The sequence below is a fragment of the Rhinolophus sinicus genome, chromosome 16 (genome assembly GCF_057876585.1).
Source record: "Rhinolophus sinicus isolate RSI-liver-muscle chromosome 16, RSI-T2T, whole genome shotgun sequence".
Taxonomy (NCBI): domain Eukaryota; kingdom Metazoa; phylum Chordata; class Mammalia; order Chiroptera; family Rhinolophidae; genus Rhinolophus; species Rhinolophus sinicus.
In genome coordinates this window covers 67,179,902-67,200,685 of record NC_142516.1, presented here as the reverse complement: position 1 = coordinate 67,200,685, position 20,784 = coordinate 67,179,902, and the positions used below count along the sequence as shown (strand labels likewise).

Below are 20,784 nucleotides of genomic sequence, written 5' to 3'. Positions count from 1 at the left end.
TCCATCCTTATGACCTTCCTAACCTTGATTATGTCCTTAAAGGCCCAATCTCTAAATGCAGTCGTACTGGGGTTTAACATTTCAACATACGAATTTTGGGACACCTTCAGCCCGTACCAGGGGTAAAGGTTTTTAAATCACCCAGAGATGAAGAGATTCACCTCTTGTCCTTGCGTTTCTCATCCATAGTTTTCCTTCTTCAGTGCAGACGAGAAGTGCTTTCTGATCTTCACGGCTGGTGGAAGGCTCCTTGCCCCCACCCGGGGGACTGGGTGGTTCCAATGTGGTGATTTTTTTTTTTTTTTTTTTGCCCTTTCTCTCTATACAACAGCTTCTGACCCACCCTGCCTTTTAAAGTTGGGTTTTGACAATTGATTTCTTCTTTCATCTCAATTTTGTAGTCTGACCTCTTGTTACAAACTGCTTTTAAAAGGATTGTGCTTATGCTTTTAAAGCCACTTAAACAGAACATGTATTTGGAAGACACGACGCTTTTGCCACAGGTGTCAAGAGGGTCTTGGCAGTGTTTTCTGCTGAAGTGTCTGCAGCCCTGAGACCCTCTGGGCCTCCTTCCCTTGGAGAACATGGGGATCAAGTGTGCACTACGGAACCTGTGGTAGCTGTGCGGCAAGTGCTGAGGGTGTGAGGTTTGGGGCATTTTTTGTTTCTTTTGCTTTGAGCTCACCCAGAGCACACATCTGCAAGTCCCCTTCTGAATGAGGCCCTGGTTTTCACACTTAAGAGAAATTAGCAGTGCAACCCTAATATAGAAAACAGAAAATCAACGCTCTGGGGTAAACAGCTAACACTTTGGTGTGTTACGTAGCGTGTCACTTTCTAGTTCCTGGCCCTGATGTAACTCACCTGTTGTTTTCCTGTCTCTTCAGGGTAACCATCAGAGATTCCACCTTTAACTTGTTTGTCTTGGGGGAAGGCAGCACGAGTTTTAGCTTTCTCTAGGCTGGGTTTATAGGTGTTTGTGAATTGCGTTGTGGGAATGGCGTGGAGCCTGAGATGGTTATTATCCCATTTCTTTCAGTCAGGGTTTTAGTGTAGCCTCATTTTGTTTGAAAGTGAATTCCCAGGGCAGCTGATAGGCCTGTAATTAATCCTAACTAGAAAATCCATTCCAAAGCCAAACTCGCTGTTTGCCGAGGGCAGGCACAGAGTCGGAAGTATGTGGGTCTCCATGTGGGTTCGAATGGTTTGGTGAAAATATCCCCAGTCTTTCCGTAAAGCAGGCATTTCAGTGTTTTTGTGCCCTTTCTCCTAATCTTGTCCCTACAAAAGTTGCTCAATTTTAGGATTCTCTCTCTGATCTCTTCCTTCATCATAACGCCTAGGTCTGCTTTGTTTCCAGCACAAAAGAACAGCAACAGGACTGTCCTTTGCTTTTAGAGTGGTTCTCAAGACAATGATTTAGGAGAAAATGTCTCATTTGCTGAAAGGCTTGGTTTTTATTTTTTTCCCCTTCTTAGCAGCTACTGCCATTTTATGTGTCTCAGTGGGTCATACAAGCATTATAGCTGTTTCTCTCTGAAAACTGTTTTTAGGAATTGGAAATTCACCCCTTACCTCTGAGTGCCCTACTTCTGTAGTCAAGAGAGGGTTAAAAACACAGCTCTTGTAAAAACAACTTCAAATTATCTTTTTCTCCTTTGTAAACTATACTTAGTAAAGGATTGAAAGATATAAGAAGTTAATGCTTTTTACAGTTGTGCTCTTTATTTTCTTCCCATCTTGCCCCCCCACCCCCCCACCCCGTTGAAGAATGCTTATTTTCTTGGGGGAAGGAGAGAGACCCTCGTCACCAACCAGGTTTCCACTTTAATGAGTGGACATGATAGCTTGTATAACACAACAACTTATTCAGGAAGCAATTTCTTGCCTTTCGGAGTGTGAGTTTAAAGATCGTGTAGCTAAAGGATTACCTACTAAGTGTGTGGGGAATCATCTTACGACAAAATAAGGTACGTGGAAATGAAAGTTAAGTTGGAAATCTTGCAGACTACCAAGCTTTATCATTTGGCAGGAGTCAGATTTTAAGTTGTGTGGGCTATTTTGACTAATAATTCAAAGTTGAACCAATCCTATTACTGGATTTGTTTCCTAAATATTATTTGGCCCCAAGAATTCAGTTGAGGAGATAGAGTATCATTTAATATATAATTTTATACATAAATTTGTATACAGATTATATACATTTAATATATCAGTTACGTAAGTTCAGTAACCGTTTGTCCAATCACTACCCATGGTGTATATTCCACCTTACTATTTAGGAAAAATTTTAATGTTTTCCGTGGCTGCATCTAGCTTCCTTGGGTACTGGCCTAGGCTGTTGTAGACAGTACTGTAGTTGAAAATAGCAACTGAATAGTCAGGTCAAGCTTCTGTTCTACATTTACTGAGTCTTTAAAACTGTCAGGGGGGTGTAAAGTTGTAATGGTGAAGGGAAACTGTTGGGGTACTATTTTTTTATACTGTACTCTATTAGAATACGGAAGCTCTGCGTTTTATTTTATTGAGATTATCTCATTCCTTCTAGTAAGTGAGCAAGGTATGTGATCATTTTCTCTACTTTCTAAATGAGACTTAGAATGGTGGCATGCCAGAGGGTCGCCACAGAGCTCCTGGTTGTAACCATTACACTCTGTCTGATGGGTCAGCGAGTCTTGCTCGTCATCGTCCCTTCCTATCTTTTGTATCTCTGTCCATGGACTTTACATTCGTCACTGTTACTCCTTCCTTCGCTTCCTCCTCAGATTCATATCCCTTTTGTCACCTTTGTTATAAAAATCATTTTGTCCCCCTTCTTCCCTGCAGTCTTAAAAGTACAAATTTCCTGGCCTATACTTGGTGCTTTCAGCAGAATTGCAATCGACTTGCTTGGCCTTTTCAGTCTCGGCTCTGGCGATACTTGACCTGGATGTTCTCTTGCCTGGCTGGCTCTGCCTCCACAATGTCCCCTGTGGTCACCGTCCTGTTTGCCCCCAGAGCCTTTCTCTGTCTCTTATTATTGGATTCTTGTCTGTTCTGTACCACCCAGCTGAGATCCCACTTGTTTTATGAAGGTCTTTGCAGTGGCTCTAAACCTTGGCTGTACATGAGAACCAAGTGGGGTGTTCAAATACCAGTGTCTGGGCCCTTAGGAGAGATTCTTATTTAATTGGTCTGGGTTTTAATTGCTTTACAGATGTGGTACAAAGGGCATGGGCTTTACAGTCTGATAGACCTGGATTTACAAGTTGTGTAGTTCTGGGCAAGTCAATAATTTTCTAAGCCCATTTCTTTGCTGGACAAATAGGGATAAAATTACCCATTTCCTTACCCATTTCCTTAGGTTGCTAAGATCACAGGGGATAGTGCCCCTTCGAGCGTTCAGCACATTGCCTGGTATCCCCTACATGACACTTACGGTAGCTGTTGTCTTTCTCACCATATCCAACAATGGCTTCTTCCTTTTCCAAACGCCCACATTCTTTCTCACTGTTGCCATCTGTATCGTGCCTTTCCCCCATGTTTAAACTCATGTCTTCCCCATTAGAATTTCTTTATAGGTCCAAGGTCCTCAATGATGTGTTTTTATTCCATGGTGTGCTTAAGTTAAAGCGTAACTCGTAAAATATATTAGACATGAAAAGCTTCCAAAGAAAAATAGATACATAGCATCAAAATTCTTTGAGTGGGAAAGTAAACTGGGTCATAGGGGTGTTGTTTTAAAATTTCAGTGGCTTAGATTTTTAAAAGGCTTTGTTTTTTTCCTTGCCGCTAAAGACTATGTTACTAAAACCACTGCAGCTTTCCTGCTGAGACACTTCTGGAACACTTTTGTCTTAGTTTTTGTCTTAATATGCTCCTTAATATTGTTACCTGAAGTTTAATTCCCCTCCCCCCCAAGCTACTTACAGCTTCAGGGTGACTTTCTGAGTGATACAGTCTTATCTCTAGTGATAAAGGGCAGATCAACACCGGTTGAAGGGGATAGCTGTCTTTCTGTTTTTAAAAGATGGGTTTTTATTGAACTGCATTTTTTTTTGTGGGGGGGAGGGTAAAAAAGACTTTTTCTTCCTCAAAACTCTCATTGTTATTCTCCTGAAATGTCAGGAATCTCCTTTGGATTGTCGTCATTTTAGCAGTTCAGAGTTCATGTAGATTTCTAAATCATGTCTTATAAATCTTGGTCTGAAATAAGTATCTGAGTTCCTTGCCTGAAGTGGTCTGAGCTGCGTAGTTCATCTCAATATAAATTCGATCCTTATGGCTTACATCATTTTGATAGAATTAGGTATTAAGGGTTTAATCTTCTTGCAGTTACTTTGACTCCCCCCATGTATATGTGTTTTTAAACTACTTTTCTTTTTCCGTGTTACTTTTAGTGCCCATGATACAGGTTTTCACGGCGATTCTTCTGGAAGGTGACTTTTCTTTAGTAACAGAGATAAATGCTCTGGTACAGACACAAATGTTTCTGATGTCCTTGGAAAGATTTTGAAATCTCTCAGGTTCAGCTCGCTTGAGACAGTTAGTGTCCAAAATAGAGCTTAGCGTCAGTGAAGACCAGCCAGGCTGTTCTTCCAGGATATCAGTCAGCATTCTGGGAGAATTTCTCTTCAGTGACCCCATCTGGCGACCTTCAGGGCACAAAAGAGTAATTCTTACTTAGGTTACTGTTTCTTCTTTGGGCCTGTAAACTAAGTGAAAAGGTTGAAATAAGCTTCCTTGGGAGTGGGGCCCAGGGTCATGCCAATTCTATGCAGAATTCCATAAACTGATCAACTGTTTTTCTTACTGTCTCCCCTCTCCAGTTTTAACCTGTTGTTCTGCTCAGCCTGAACCTGGTCAGATGCTACAGAAATGTCTGTTTACAGGTTGACCTGGACCTTGAACAGCTGCTAATTGGCAAAGTAGGTACAGGTTTCTGGGTTATAGCTCATTAGTGCCTGTAGTGGGAGTTCTGGGTTAACCAGACATGGAGCAGTGAGAAATGAGTTACAGTGGCTCCCTTGTTATTTTTGTTTCCACACTAGCCTTAAAAAGGTATACTATAAGAATTGGAAAATATGTGACTAAAAATTAATGTCCTTTTTTTTTTTTTTTTTTTTTTTACTGTAATTGGCTTCTCAAGGCAGTTGTAATAACTTAAAAGATTGTAAGTCTTTTTTGGTCCTGGAGGACACAGACTTGAATTCATCAAAATTCTCAGTATAAATATCCTTTGGTCTGTGCATTGGCCCTCTTATTTTGCTGTTGAATAATATTGTTATGTGAATGTATGACTATATTTATCTTCATATCTTCCTTTCTGTTTATCTTCCCTGGTAAGCGCTGGAGTTTCCATGTTTTTGCTTTAATGAACTCCCTCTTGGTGGCTCCCCACATTCTCCCTACTCTCTCTGTAATAGTTATTCCTCAGTGTTTGTATTTCTCTGGCAAGTACAATAAAAAGTAAAAGTGTGTGTAGTGGGGAGAGGACTGAGAGACTTGCCAGCTCTGTTTTGCCCAGGAAAGGCTCTGGAATCTCTATTATCACTGCCATTTGCTGGATGTTTAGACACCCCTAAGCAGAATGTTCATAATTTCAGAAGTGAACTTGAATAGGTTTCACTTTACAAAAAACTCGCCACATTTTTTCATTTTGTCCTGAATAGGGAATATTATTCCAAAATGTCCAGTTAAGTGCTTCACAGTTAAGTCCGAGTCTGCTTATTTTCCCTACAGATATTAAATGTCCCTTGTACATTACTAATTTACTGAGCTCTGATTTTCCAAATTAATTTCCTGATTTAAAAGCTAATGGGCAGTGTGGAGTAATGGGAGTTACTAGGCTGGGGCCGCACCTTTGCCCCTACCTAGTTTAGGAACCCTGAGCCAATCTCTGGCCTTCATTGCCTTCATTTGAAAAAAGGAATGGTGGAGCTGGATGGATTTCAAGATCTCTCTAGGTTAAGGTTCTACAATAGTAAAATTCTGATTACTGGGCTTCCAAATCGTGTACCCTGTTTCCCCCAAAATAAGACCTAGCTGGACAATCAGCACTAATGGGTCTTTAGGAGCAAAAATTAATATAAGACCCGGTCTTATTTTACTGTAGTATAAGACCGGGTCTTTTTAATATAATATAATATAATATAATGTAATATAATATAATATAATATAATATAATACCAGGTCTTATATTAATTTTTGCTCCAAAAGACGCATTAGAGCTGATTGTCGGGCTAGGTCTTATTTTCGGGGAAACAGGGTACGTGACTGCTTCCCATCTCAGGGAAAAGTGCAGGTTGTATCTTATTACCTACCACTCACCTCTACTCCCACCACGCCTAGCATGTTGCATGGCATGGTCCCCTCCCTCCAAAGACTAAGTATCACATGTATATAAACGTGTTTCTTATCTTTGGGTCTCAGTTTAAATGTCACTGCTCTAGAGAGGCCAGTTGTGATCACCTTACCTATTTAATGCCCATAGATTCTTATTTTTTATGCCATATATTTCGTTTTGTCATATGCCGTAGTTTGCTTGCTTAGTATCTGTCTCTTGCTAAGTTCCCTGAGTGCCTGCCTTGTGGCCTGCCGTAATAGGCATTTATTAAATGGTTGAGTCCATGAGTGGCTCATCCCCTGTTTGAACATATGACAACGGGTTAACTAGTACATATGCCCTTTCTCTGAACCTTTGTTGTTTTTCCCCCGTCACCCACATATAATCCTTCTCATGCTTCCCAGATCATGTTCTGTGTTGTAGATCTGCATGCGTCCCGTTCTGTGCTGGACACTCCGTGGTAGCTCCTTCTCTGAGTCCTCTTGAGTATCCAGCACAGTGCGTACTCCAAGCTTTGCATATTTGAAGGAATGTGAATGTCTTTGTCCTTCAAATGTGTAGGTATTTGTGGTGCATCTATTCTTGCCATTTCCTTGTCCTTGGGGCGTACGCCTCATTTGAAAGCTTCATCTCAAAGGATTCCCTGATGCCTTTTATTCAGTAACGAACCTCATTCTTTTCAGGTTGGTGTGTGGCCACCTGGTCATTGTCTCTGTTTGTCATGCTGTCCCAAGTTCTGTGTGTTTCTTCAGTGTAACTTCTTTGGTTTTGCTTGTAGTCATTCCATTTAAGAGGCTCCTGGATTATATGCTGAGCTCTTGCTGTCTTCCATCCTTGGCACTTTGAGCATTTTATGTTCACTCAGCCTATGTTTATTTGAGCAGTCAAGGTTAACAGGTGAGGGATGGATCGTTCTGCCCAGTGGCTCATCAGGGCGTGGAATGACTCCATCTTTCAGAAAGTAGAGGTCGGCTTCCTTTCACAAGTATTGGAATACATTTCCAGACGTTTCCTGCTGTTTCAAAGTTTGAGCTTGTTGGATGCATAGAAAATGAGAGAGGCTGTCTCTCTAGCCAAATATTTATCAATTAGTATATTGGCATACTTGGGGACCCAACTGAGCTCTCAAATAGGAGAGGGGGTGAGGGCCCATTGAGCAGCTGAGATGAGAAGCTCGGAGGGAAGGAAAGGGCTGATAAGATACATACAAGATTGGAAGAAATTTGGCCGCCTCCTGCTTTTTTCCCCAGTCCTCCCCCCACTGCCCAGTGCCACCTCCACCTTCAGTGCTCTGGAGTTCCCATCTTCAGTTACACTTTCTCCTGTGCCCAAGTCTGTTTTGTAGGCTCGTAAACTGCTTCTTTTTCATCAATTCAGGTAGGATTGCCTCAGCAGCAGACTATACCAGGGAGTACTTGGCTGTGCGAAGTGGCTTTCTTGGTGTGGTTTGGTGTTACTTTTAGTTCATGGTTCTGGCTCTTGAAAATGGCCTGCTCTGCACTACGCTTTCAGGAATGCCAGGCATTCGCTGCTAATCGCAGGTCGGTGTCCCCTGCTTGCCTGTGATGAGGCCCCGTGTTGAGCACGGTGCTCGGCTCGGAGTAGAAGCTGACTGAGTATGTTAGTTGTGAAGTACCGCAGGGTAGCTGTTGTCTGTGGTTCTTTCGGTGGCATCAGCGTGTCACCCATCCGCTACTTAGCAAGAAAGTGATTTTGAATCCGTGTCTGCGTCAGCATTTTTACGTGAAACAAACGACTCACATAGTCTATGCTGTCTGCTGTGGTGGTTTAAATATTTGATACTTGGTACTTACTATATATGAGAGTATTTGGTCAGCTGACAGGCAAATTTACGGTAGAAAACGGCTGCTTTTTGACCGAGTGAGGAGAGTGCCGCCTGGAGTGCTATGTGTATCTTTGTTAATGGGAGTTTCCCAAGTGAAGTGGATTGGAAGAGCTTGATCCCAGTATAAGTTAGAGATGAGTTAGAAATGTGCTGTTAGCAGGGAGAACATCAGAGCAGAAAGTAGTTCTCAAGGTTAGTGTCTGAGAAACAATACTTTGGATAGGATTTTACAATTTTTATAAGCCGTTCTTTTATCTATTATTTAACATATCTCTTATAAAAACCCTGTTTGCTAGTCAGAGTGGGAAAAACCTATGCTTTATAGATGAGGGAAGTTATTGAGGTTAAAAATCTGTCAAAGATCACAAAGCTGCTGAGAAATACAATTAGGACTGGCATCCGGCTTCTTTACTTCATATGGGCTTTTACTTTCATTCTCTCCATATCTTCCTTAGTTGTCTGTTGGACTAGGACCTAGGAAGGAGATATTTGCCCCCAGAGGTCACTTCCCAGCCGTGACTTTGGTTGATGTGAAAGCTTAAACTCCAGACTTCCTCCGCATGCTACACCGTTACTGAGACCTGTCCTTATTGAAACCTGGTATCTTGACCTTGATTTACCTGGCTATATCTTTTACTCTTCTGAAGAGCTGACTGCAGCCTTCATTTTAATACAGATGGATGCATTTTGTTCTGATATTTTAGACATGGGAAATAGTAGCTGTCCTTGGGAGCTGCTGTGTGTTACACATGATAATTTTGATTTGAGTTTAGACCGATCCAATGCACTTATTTCTGTAACCTTGGCCCTTAATGAAGAATAAATAAGAATTTTAGTGTAGGCCAATATAATGTGAGCTAAGGTGCACCTCTAATCTGACACTCACTTATTCTAGAGTTTAACTCTTATAAAGCCATAGTGAATTGACCAAAAATATCATGAGAAAGTGATTAGACAAAGATGTGTAAGGACTCAGTACATACAAACTTTTGTCAAATTGGAGGTATTGGTACTTAGTGTGTAGAAAGCCTTTTATCCACGTTAGGCTGAAAACTTACCTTAAGGGGTAATAGTAATCAGTTGTGAAGGGGAGAACACAAATACCTTGTCAGTGTTTGTATTTAAATAAAATGTCAGAATTTCAGTTCTTTTTATTTAGTAAGTTCTCTATTGTGACTGCTTTGTCTTGGAATCTCATACACTAGATTAGTAAACACATAAAATTATCATAGTGTGTTATTTAATGTCAAATGTTGGTCTGTTCCCAGTTCACATCTTACACAACCCTGGGAGGAGAGAATTGACCTAAATCACATCTGAGACATTGCAGAACGGGCAGGATGCGCTGTTTGCTTAGGACCCCATGCTGCCTCCTCTCACTAGAGAAGGGACTGGAAGTTCATGAGGACTTTTTGTTTCTTTTCTTTTAAGGAAAATTACCATGGATTCTGGGGGGGGGGGGGGGGATCAATAGCATTAAAGTAGTACTCAGCAACCTTCAAGATTTGCAGTTGATAGAGAATAATGCAATGTGCCCTATAAAACCCTCAATTTTGGAGTCCTCGGCTTATTTTTAGCTGTGGCTTTTTAGTTAATGCAAAGAGGTGCAAGTATAGTTTTCTTCTAGTTGCTTCCTGAAATTCCTGAAACTTTCCACGCTGACTTTTCAGTTCAGGAGAGTCTTGGGAAACTAACTAGGCATTGGGGGGGGGGGGGTGCTTGCTCTTGGTTCCGACCTCTGTTTGTAGAGAATTCTCTCTTTCTAGAGAATTGGAAAGAATGGTGAGTTAATTACCTCAGGAATTGAACCACATTGTAATTGCTCTGATATTCACTGTGAAATGGATGCAGGGACAGTTCTGCAGTACTTGGAAAACTTGCACCTGAAACAAAATAGCAACTTCGGTGCTGTGGAAGAATGCATTGGCCCTGCCTCCCCTCTCCCCTGGTGGGTCATTTCCTCAGCCACCTCCCTGCTGGTAAACACACTGGTAACAGTGCAGCTGGCAGGCCCAGCCGCTGAAGGTCTGTCCCACCACCTGCCCCCTCTGCCAGTTCCAACCAGGTTTTCATGGGGAGCTATTGGTCTTTCCACTTCTGTTTCTCCTTTCACTCTGTTCTACCTCCGAAATGTAACAGTGGTAGGTCACGAGAGACATCTTTTAGAGAGTTTGATACTGAAATTTGTTTATATTAATCCAAGGGCTTCTGGTAAAATGCAAGGTGATCTTTACTTTTTGTGTGCTGGTGCCCCACCCGCCCCCCACACTTAATAAGCTCCGCCCCTTTCTGGGATCAGAATATTTACCATGTTTCCCTGAAAATAACACCTAGCCGGACAATCAGCTCTAATACGTCTTTTGGAGCAAAAATTAATAAAACCTGGTCTTATACTACAGTAAGGTAAGACCGGGTCTTACATTAATTTTTGCTCCAAAAGACGCATTAGAGCTGATTGTCCGGCTAGGCCTTATTTTCAGGGAAACAGGGTACTTTAGTTGGATTTAACTTTCTCCTCAGTCTCCAGAAGGGGCAGCGTATATTTAATTCTTTGTGGACAAGATGGCTTTCTAGTCCCAATGCAGAGGAGTGTAGCATGCCAGAATGTGTCTCATTTTAGAGTATGTCAAGTACATGTGGCAGTCATATTAGGATGTTTAGTGGCACAGAATTGATGCTTTTCTGCTTCATTCTTTCTTAAGGTTATTCCTTGAAATATTTCATAGATGCTGAGGTCTAAAATTAAAGATCCTGAGTTTAGATGGTATGTGTCCAATGGTTCAGATGAAGTCCCCCCACTTCAGCCCATTATTAGTTGTATTAGATTAGTGCAAAAATAATTGCCATTTAAAAGGTTAAAAATAATTGCCAAAGCCACAGTTACTTTCACACCAACCTCATACCTCTGAGTGGTCTCTGAGGTGCCATTTTCAGGCAAGTTGCACCAGGAATCCTTGTCTCCTCTCCCCCCCCCCCCCCCCATGTCAGCACTGGTCTTCTGACCGGCTCTACTGTCATGGTAGAAAAGTCGTAGCCGCCCCCCCCCCCCCCCCCCCCCGCAGGTGACCTTTAGGCTGTGATGTTGGTTCACTTGAGATTCAGCCCCTGCAGGAACCAGCACCTTCAGGCAAAAGGAGTGAAGCTGGTATGAGGGGAACTGCAGAGAACATGCTCCATTTAAAGGGCAGCCTGCTGGCTGGTGGCTCTGGGAATGTGGCTTCTGGTGCCAGTCTCTTTTTGTTTGTTTTTTAAAGAGAAGCCAGAGGTTTTTTTTGTTTGTTTTTTTAATAAATGTGAAGTTGCTAAATTGGTCAAGTTCTAAATGTTGAATGCTAATTAAAAAAGAAAAAGGCATTGGATGGACCAGGTGATCCATTTGCAGACTGAGTCTGCCTCCTGGCTTCCAGTTGTGACCTTGGCCTGGAGATGTGCAGGGGTGTTCATTGCGTGGCTGCTGCTTCCCACTATCTCCTGGTTGTCCGCCAGGAGGCGTGTGCGTGGTTATGCGTGGTTACTGATGACTGTTTGTGTGACCTTCATTATTTCTCCTTTTGGAATTTGTGTATGGTTTATTTAAGCAGGGTCTATTGTTGTCTGTTAATTTTATTTTTGGCTTTATTAACTATGGTCATTAGACTCGGCCATTTGTTTGAATGCATATATACTTAGGAAGACTTGACTTCCTCCCTCCTTGTGCCCCCCTCCCCCCACAACTTTTCTACCCTCGGGGCACAGCTGCTGTTGTCTTGTTCACCATGCCAGTGGGTGCACGATGAGCTTTATACCATAAAGAATGTTTAAAGTGACCACCTGGCTGTCGTCGTTTCTGTTGGCCATGTTGAATAGGAATTAGTGTGTAGCCAATCCTGACAGGTAAATAAGAGGATTCATTTGTTTGCATTTTGGTCAGTTCTTAATATAGGAGGCCGGCCAGTTTGCCGTTAGTCTCAGCAAGTCAAGCATATGGGTCATTTTCAGTTAGAACAGAAGTAACTTTGGTGAAATACTGTTGCGTCTGGGCCAGTGATGCATAGTAATTGTTTGTTCCTGATCTGGTGGCAGTGAAATTCGCTCTAATGAGTGTTCCCATGCAGGGGAAATTTTCTCCAGTCTTAATTTAGTCCTCCTGCTTCAACCTTGATGATTTCCTTCCTCCCTCCTTATTTTTGCTCTAATCCAAATAGAGAATGAAAGATAGTATCCTCTTTCCTCAGCTCAGTTCTAAGTCCTGTAGTCCCGGATCTTGGCTGTGAATCCTGGGAGTTAGTCTGACACTCAGTGGCTTTCATAAAAGCATGCTTGGGTGGGGCTAAAGTTATAAAAAAAAAAAAATCATTTCTAAACCATTCTATTTTTATATGATGATCCTCAACCAGAGATTGGCATTCAAAATCAAGTCAAGGAACTCCTTAAAATGTGAAAGAAAGTGTACTTGGGTAGATCTCTGCTGTCTTTATAGAAAAAGAGTGAAAAATTTGGGTTCGGGGCCATAACCTCAAGAATAGCTTGAGGTTCCCCCCTCCTCCCCACACACATCCATTTGAGATTAAAGTAGTAAATGATGGCAAAACGTCTTCCTTTTAGGCAGATCTAAAAGAGATGGCAGTTTTAAGTGCTATAGAGTACTATATTGCTTGTTACATAGTAGGTACTTTTGGAAAGTCTTGTCCATGATAAAATACTGTCTTTCCTGCCAATTTGTGTGTTAAATCTACTGTATTTGAGAGGGTTGTTTTAAAGAACGTGCTTTTTATATGGGACAAAGGCATAGCAGGATATGGATACCAAGAAACTCTTCACAGTCTTAAATCAGAGGAATTTCAACTTGTGCTTCCTTTTAAATTTCAAGTTTCCATGAGGCAGAAATCCAGTTTAATGTCTAAATGTGTTATTATTTTCTAGCATTTTAAACATTGGGAAGCAAAATGTTTCATTTCTGCTCAAATACATGTCCAGGCTCAGATGTTTAAGTTAGAGGTGGTAGTTTCCATAGCAACAGTGACTTTGCCCTTTTATCTTTTTCTTCGATAGCACAATATTTAGCAAGGGTCATCCAGAGAGATTATTATTCCTGTCTGTGTGTTCTGACTTCTCTGGGTGCAGGTGTGTTCCCAGAATGCTCCACGAGAGGTAGAACGGGAGCATGTTTTGGGCATTCTTGTTTCCCCACATCCAGCACCGGGCTCCAGTCACATCCACTGAATCCGAGATGCTGCTTTCCTGGCCTCCAGCTTCCTGAGACCTTGGCTGAGCTGGAAGAGAGAGGGGGTTCACTTCCAGTGTGGTTGGTCTTGGGTTTTCACATTAGTGGTGAGATTTGCTAATTTTGACCTGGTGATGTCAGTGGACCACTCCTCCTGTCTTGCCCTCGCTCCCTTTTTTCCTGAGACATATGTTGTTTTAACAAAGGCATCTAGCTAGGAATTTTTAAAACAATATTGATTGAATGAGCAGATAATATAAGAATTAGGTGTATCTGGAAAGGGATGTGTGTGTGTGTTAGTGGAAGGGAATGGCAGCCTACTTACCAGAAGGCCACTGGCCCCTTTGTGAGTCACCTGCAGTGATGGTTCCCCCAGGTATAGAGAGTTGCAGTGGAAAGTTTCCCACTTGGCAGGGAATGTAAAACCACAAGAAAAACCCCACAAAGAAGTGGGATTTTTTTTTTACTCGCCACCTTGAATTACACTTCATGGCATTGATGCACTTTCTCTTTATAAGTCTCTGTGCACATTTACTGCTGAAGAGACAAAGGTGAGCGCGTGGGCTCACGAGCACAGAAGCAGAGTGTCTGGACCAGCTAAGCGTTTCACACACGGCTTCCTGGAGGCACTGTGCTTCCTTCCTTTCGAGTGCTGAGGATGCTTCCACTGCCAGGAGAAGAAGGGTAGCGAGGCTTTTGCAGGCAGAGAAAAGAGCGTGAGTAACAGTGGGAAGCAGCCTGGGTGTGGGAGGGACCCCTGGGAGTGGGGTAGAGCCTCCTGTGTGCCATGTGCAGTGGTGGGCATGCCCCAGGGAGAGGGGGTGGGAGAGCGGTCGTGGCAGGTGTCTCGCTGCGGCGTGAGGTGTTGCTTTGCAGGCAGTGTGGAGGCATCGAGGGGCAGAAAAAGAGAGATGCTTGTGGGATGCTGACCCCCTTTTTAGGTAGATGGCTGCAGCTGTGGAATGAAGAGTGTATTTGAGAAGGGGCAAGACTGGAAGCAGAGAGATGGGTTAGGAGGCTTTAGACCCAGTCTTAGCACTGGTTTCAAATCCTAGCTTCTCGACTCAATAGCTGTACGGACTCTTGACGTTTTGAAATCCTCATTTGTGAATTGAAGATAATGTATATAGCTCATAGTACATGAGAGGATTAAGTGGGATTTTGTTTGTAAAATACCTAGCTTGAGTACTTGCCCAGGATAAGGAATCAATAAATGCTAATTTCTTTCCCTTCCTCACTTTTCCTTACCCTCTTTCAGTGGTAGGATTCATTAAATTCTACCATGAGAGTCAAATAATCTGAACCTCTTTTCTGTAGCAAAAGATAAAACCCAAATCCTATGATTTGGTTCAGAGAGTTCAGGAGAATGCCTTATTTATTTTTTTTTTAATTAAAAATGATCTTAAAACAGAAGTGTGCAGGCTTAGAAAAGGAATGTTTAAATTCAGGTCACTATGAAAATTACGATAGAAAGATGGGAGGAGACTACAGACTGTATATGGATGTGTGTGGATCATTTCCCTGACCTGTGAATTGCAGATGCTGTGACACCATGTGACACATCTCAGTGTCAATCATGGATGAGACTTCTGCATGCTCTTTTATTCCCTATGTTGTAAATAATAAATCTAAATATAAGTAGAAAGAAGATGCTTATATCATCCTTGGAGTTCTTAGCAAAAGGAATGATGAGGTAGCAATGTCTAATCTTTTCTTTTTTAAAGTTTTTTTATTGGGGAATATTAGGGAACAGTGTGTTTTTCCAGGACCCATCAGCTCCAAGTCAACTCGTTTTCACTCTAGCTCTGGGGGCGCAGCTCACTGGCCCATGCGGGAATCGAACCGGTGACGTTGGTGTTATGAGCACTGCGCTCTAACCATCTGACGCAACCGGTAGCCCAGCAATTTATAATCTTAAATATTAAAACTCCCACAGTCTGAGCAGCTGAACATGAGAATATTGGAGAGGATGGAAGACATGTTCGTGTGTGTGTGTGTGTGTGTGTGTGTGTGTGTGTGTGGTGTGTGGTGGAGGGCTGTGTACTTTTAAAAGTAAGGTAGATGAAAATAGACAAAGCTTGTAATGCTGATATGAAACACTTAGGCTGCTGCCACTGTATATATTTAAATAGTCTTTGGAGGGCTGGGGTTAAAAATTGCAGCTCTTGAAGTAAAAATTCTTAATCTTCCTTAGTCACCATTTGTGACTGTGCTAAATGTGGTTTAACACAGCATCTGCTTCAGAGGCCCTGCGCAGGAGCTGGCAGCCATGATTGGGCAAAGTCTGTACATTGCACTTTCTGTCCATAGTGTTCTCCTTTCAAGTCAAGAGGCCCCCAAGACAACCCTGCACTCTTGTTGTCTATTTAGACAAGAAAAAAAAAAAAAAAGGCTAAGCCTCAACTTAAAAGCAGATAAGCAAATTCTTCTCTGTAGTTAACATTTTAAAAGAGGCCTCTTCCTCTTCCAACAATGATTGTAGCCTCTATATTCACTTACCACTTAAGAGTTTGTAAAGTGCTTTGACATATTGTCTGACTAAATCATATGTACAGAATTGCAGCTCCTCTCCCTCTTCCCAGAGTAGACATAATTCAAAGGCTAGATGCCCTTGTGGTTTGAATCTTAAGAGAAACTTTCCTGTGTAAGATACAGCCTGGGATTGTGTGCTCTTTCCCCACTTCAGCCTGTGGGAGATAAGATACCACTTATCATCAGCTCTTAGAAATATGTGTGTACATGCCTCAGTAAGTTCTGGATACTACTTGTATATACTCACACACTTGGATATAGTCACACACTTGTATATACTCACACACACACTCACATATACTTACACTTGCTTCATTGTTCATTTATACAAGGGTGGCCTTGCCCCCCTGTACTTTTAGAGATTCCTTAGGCATTTATTTAAAATGTGCTTTGCCTTAGTGATATTTAGATAACGTGCAGAGTAGGACGTCTGACAAGTTGAAGTGATGGTCATTGGTAGGGAACCTAAGCATCGTGGCTCCTTTCCATAGTAGGTGTCCAAGACCTGGGGTTAGGGCTGTGCCGACTCTGGATGTAATAAGCAGACAAGGTCTGAGGTTTAGAAAGGCTTTTCCTGGCCGTAGTGTAAAGAGTGAACTCCCTCCCTTCCTTCCTATCTTCTTGCATTAACTCTCTCACACATTCTTAGGCAGCAGAGTAACCAGAAATCTCCGTGTGATCCTCTCTCTCATGCCCCTTCCCTTAACTGGAATCACTAGAACTAAATATAATACTTGACTTGAGTTCTTGCCCCCTCCCTTTTCTCTCTTGAAAAGTAGTACATAACCAGGAGCTTAGTAAATAACCAGGAGCTTAATTACCATAACAAGTCGAGATGTGCCTTGGTGTTTCTTTCTTAGCTGGAAGGTAGTTTAAGGAAAGTTGTCTTTTTCCAAAGAAGGGGAAGAGGTGAACCAAAGGAAATGAAGTATCTTTCTTAGTATGATTCTTGTTTTTTAAGATGTTCCAGCTTTCCATTCTAAATAATTCATAGTCATGTTTTTAAATCAAAAGTGCTGTGTCTCTGGAGAATCTCAGGACTTTAGATATTATATCAACTGAAAGAAAAATCCGTTTCATAGTGGAGTGATGTATTTGAGACGATCACATTGCAGAGAGGAAGGAAGCAGGTGTCTGTTAATGAGGTTTACCCTCCTATAGTGGAGGGAGGGCTGAGCGGAGGCCAGTGTTCCGCTCGCTGCAATGCGTTAATGAATTACAAGATTTTATATGTCCAGGGCCGCCTCTCTTTATTTTCAGTTTCTCTGAAGTTCAACAGAAATCATTTGTCGCCTCCCAACATTATGAAGGAAGTGTACCTTGTTTTGATGGCATTTTATTTTATTGATTTTATTTTGGTAAAAGTTACTTGAAGTTAAACACTAACTATATAGTTTTGGTTTTCTATCTGTAAGTTCTGCTAAGTGACAGTGAAGAGTAAACTAACCTTCGTGGCCAAATGGGAGTATTGTGGTCCTTTATAACACTTGTGATTAAAACTGGTATTTGTGATCATAAAACTTTTATGTGTCCTGTAAGACTAGGCATACTTTCTGTTTTGGAGTTTGAATATGACAGTGTTTCAATGTCTGTTGTACAGAGGAGCTATGTTTTTAACCTACCTAATGAAAACACTCAACTACTGGGATTAATTCGAGGATTTCCAATCAGCCTTTCCCGATTTGTACTACCCTGAGGGGGTTCCCTGTAGCTGTGACTTTTGTAGAAGAATGTGAAGTTAATCCAATTTCTGTGTTGATTACTACTTTAACTGGCCTAATTTAGCTATTCAAATTTATCTGCCTATACCAAACAAGAACTCGGCTACAAAAACTGTGGGAGTAGTTGATTTTATTCTTATTATACTCATATCCCTCTTTAGGTTCTATTGCCAAATAATGACACGGCAATTAATTAGGCCCACTGAGGTTGGAATGAAAGAATGAGGCTGGAATGATTCATCACTAGAAGGTAGTGTGTTTTGGCTTGTAACCAAGATGGAGTTAACCCCTGGCTTACCACTGACTACCGTGAAGGTGTTTACCATATTTCCTTGAAAACAAGACCTAGCCGGACCATCAGCTCTAATGCATCTTTTGGAGCAAAAATTAATGTAACACCCGGTCTTATTTTACTATGATATAAGGCCCGGTCTTATATAATATCGGGTCTTATATTAATTTTTGCTCCAAAAGACGCTTTAGAGCTGATGGTCCAGCTAGGTCTTTTTTTTCGGGGAAACACGGTACATGGTCCTGTTGAAGAATACAGATTTTAAAGTTTACCTCCATTTCGCGGAAATGGCACTCTCATTACCTTAATTTTCTTTGTTTATAAACTTTTGGGGAGAACTTTGGAGATATTTTCTTATTTGGAACTCTTGACAGCTTTAATGGGGCCCTCATAGGTTACAAATCAATTTCTGAGTACTGTTCTGTCTTGTAGTTGCATCTTTTACTCTGATTTTTAAAAATTTTACATTTGCTGTTAAATGAATTACTTGCTGAATTCTTTTTGATGTAATATTTATGAATTTGGGTTTTTATATGTTGGGTTTCCTTGAGGAGATCTGTTTTTCTTTGACACAACTTTCCAGAGAAGCTATTTCTTTGCGTAATTATCTTGTACTCTTAGTGCCCGGAAATTAATAAATGCATTGGTGGTGTGTTTGAATGTGAGCAATTGGAATCTAAACCTATTTCTGGATAATGGATTTAACAGTTTGCTGACAAAGTTAAAGTAGCGTGTTAGTGACAGGCTTCCTCCTGGGTGTATCCTCTTCTCTGATCCCCCTGGATGGACTCACCCTCATCCTGCACCTTCATTCCTGCAGTTGTTTCTTCGCTGGTCTTCCTGCTTCCAAAGTTGCCGAGTCCTCCCACACAACCATAAGTCATTTATTTTCACAGTAGGCATGTGTTACGTACTCTTTTTGCCCAGAGCTTTTCTGTGGTTTCCTTTCTTCTTAAGGTGTCCTCTGATGGGTTTTAGGACACACCACCCCAAAATACACGCCTTGACATATTGAATATCTTTAGCTGAAGGAGTTTTAGAAAACAGCAGAAGCGGAAAGGTCACTCTGACTCTTCCCTCACCTCCTGTTCTTCCCTGAAACAAATTGTACAACTCCCCTGTGAAAGGTACCTTCCTTTTACCAGGAGGAAGACATTCTTATCAGCAGAGATTTGGGCCCAAGAAATCTGTACAAACCACCTTATTAAACTAACCCTTATCTTCCCTGTTACTTCATCATTTACGAGCACATTGTTTACTAGCCCCAAAGAAACCGGAGGCCAAACTGAGTCTGGGGCTCGTGCTGCCGGCGCTGCCCAGCCAGTAGACGACACAGCAGTTGGGTCATAGAATCCGTGTTTATTATCAGAGCACTGGTGGTCTGAGAAGCCAGCGAGTTACACCTCCAAAACCTGCCTTAACATTCTCAGGCCAGCTTGGGGTTTTTAAAGGAAAATCTGGGCATTCCTCCAGAGGCTACCTGAGGGTTCCAGGGGTCTGCGTGGAGCCTGCCCTGTGGCCACGTGATTCCATAGTGGCGTCAGCAACCCAGGAACAATGATGGGAGTTGCCCGGTGGACCATTGAGATTGTGATCAATAAGCCAAAGGGCATAAGTTTCAGGGTAATTTTTTAAAAGAAGGAACTAGGTGGGACTGGGAACTTCTGAGCTCAAGTCACAGGGGGATGACCTATTACTAAGCTACAGGTAGGTCAAGTCAAAGTGAGGCTGGGGATGTTGCAAGGCCTCTACTGTGGGGGTCCGAGCCGGACCCTGTCTCACAAACACCTCTGTTTTGTCATTTCTTCAGAAACTTAACTGTTCGTCTAAACAGTGTAAAAGCTCCCTGCTCAGATCACTTCTTCGGGTCTTCATTCTCTTGTGAAGGCTCCCAGGTACATGTAAAAATGCAATACAATTTGTATGCTTTTCTCTCGTTCGTTAGTCTGTCAGTTTAGTTTTAGGGTCCCTGGCTGGGTCTGAAGAGTTTCATAGAAAACTCGTTCCTCCCCTCTGCCTCCAAGGCCCTGTGTGATCTGACCTCTTACCTCTTAGATTCATCTCCCTCTATCTCCTTCTGGCTTGGGCCTGGCCGATCTCTGCCAGGAATGCTCAGCTTCCAGGTATCCCTGCGGGATGTATTTGTTTACTGCTACATCTGTAGCAAATAACTATAGACTTGGTGCTTAAAACAACACAAAGTTGTTATCTTACAGTGCTGAAGGTCACAGCCCCCTGCGGTGCACTGTGATTGAGATGGGCTGCATCAGGACGTGGCAGGGCTGCATTCCTCCTTGGAGGCTGTAGGGAGGGACAGCCTGTTTTCTTGCCCTTTCTAGCTCTGGAGGCTGCCCACATTCCTTTGTTGGTGGCTCCCTTCCATCTTCAAAGCCAGCGATGCTGCGTCCAGACTTTTTCACCTTGTGTCACTGTGACAACTGACTCTCCAGCCTCCCACTTCCATTCAGAAGGACTCTTCTAATTAATTGGGCCCACTTGGATAATCCAGGATAATCTCTCTACTTTCTCTAGGTCATCTGATTACCGTGTTTCCCTGAAAATAAGACCTAGCTGGGCAATCAGCTCTAATGCGTCTTTTGGAGCAAAAATTAATGTCAGACCAGGTCTTATTTTACTATAAGATCGGGTCTTATGTAAGACCGGGTCCTGTATTAATTTTTGCTCCAAAAGACGCATTAGAGCTGATTGTCCGGCTAGGTCTTATTTTCGGGGAAACACGGTAGCAGCCTTAATTCTGTTTGCAATTTAAGTCCCTCATGTCATTAACATATTTATAGATTTCAGGGATTAGGTTGTAGACACCTACCCTGAGTCGTTATTCCACCTACTGCAGCAGTTGGCTCA

At 42.2% G+C, this 20,784-nt stretch overlaps 1 protein-coding gene across 26 annotated transcripts in view; it reads left to right on the top strand.

The window, feature by feature from the left end:
• The window catches only part of ELAVL2 (ELAV like RNA binding protein 2), a 154,459-nt gene that overhangs the window by 56,772 nt on the left and 76,903 nt on the right, over nucleotides 1-20,784 (top strand). For 2 of the 26 annotated variants that reach the window (XM_019752419.3, XM_019752415.3), the window contains exon 1: nucleotides 13,944-14,090. The exons of 22 other annotated variants lie outside the window; for them this stretch is intronic. The gene's annotated coding sequence lies outside the window, so the exon portion shown is untranslated. Of the gene's footprint in view, nucleotides 1-4,808; nucleotides 4,908-13,942; nucleotides 14,091-20,784 lie in introns of those variants that run through there. 2 more of the 26 variants (XM_074330307.2, XM_074330315.2) reach the window with 2 other exon arrangements.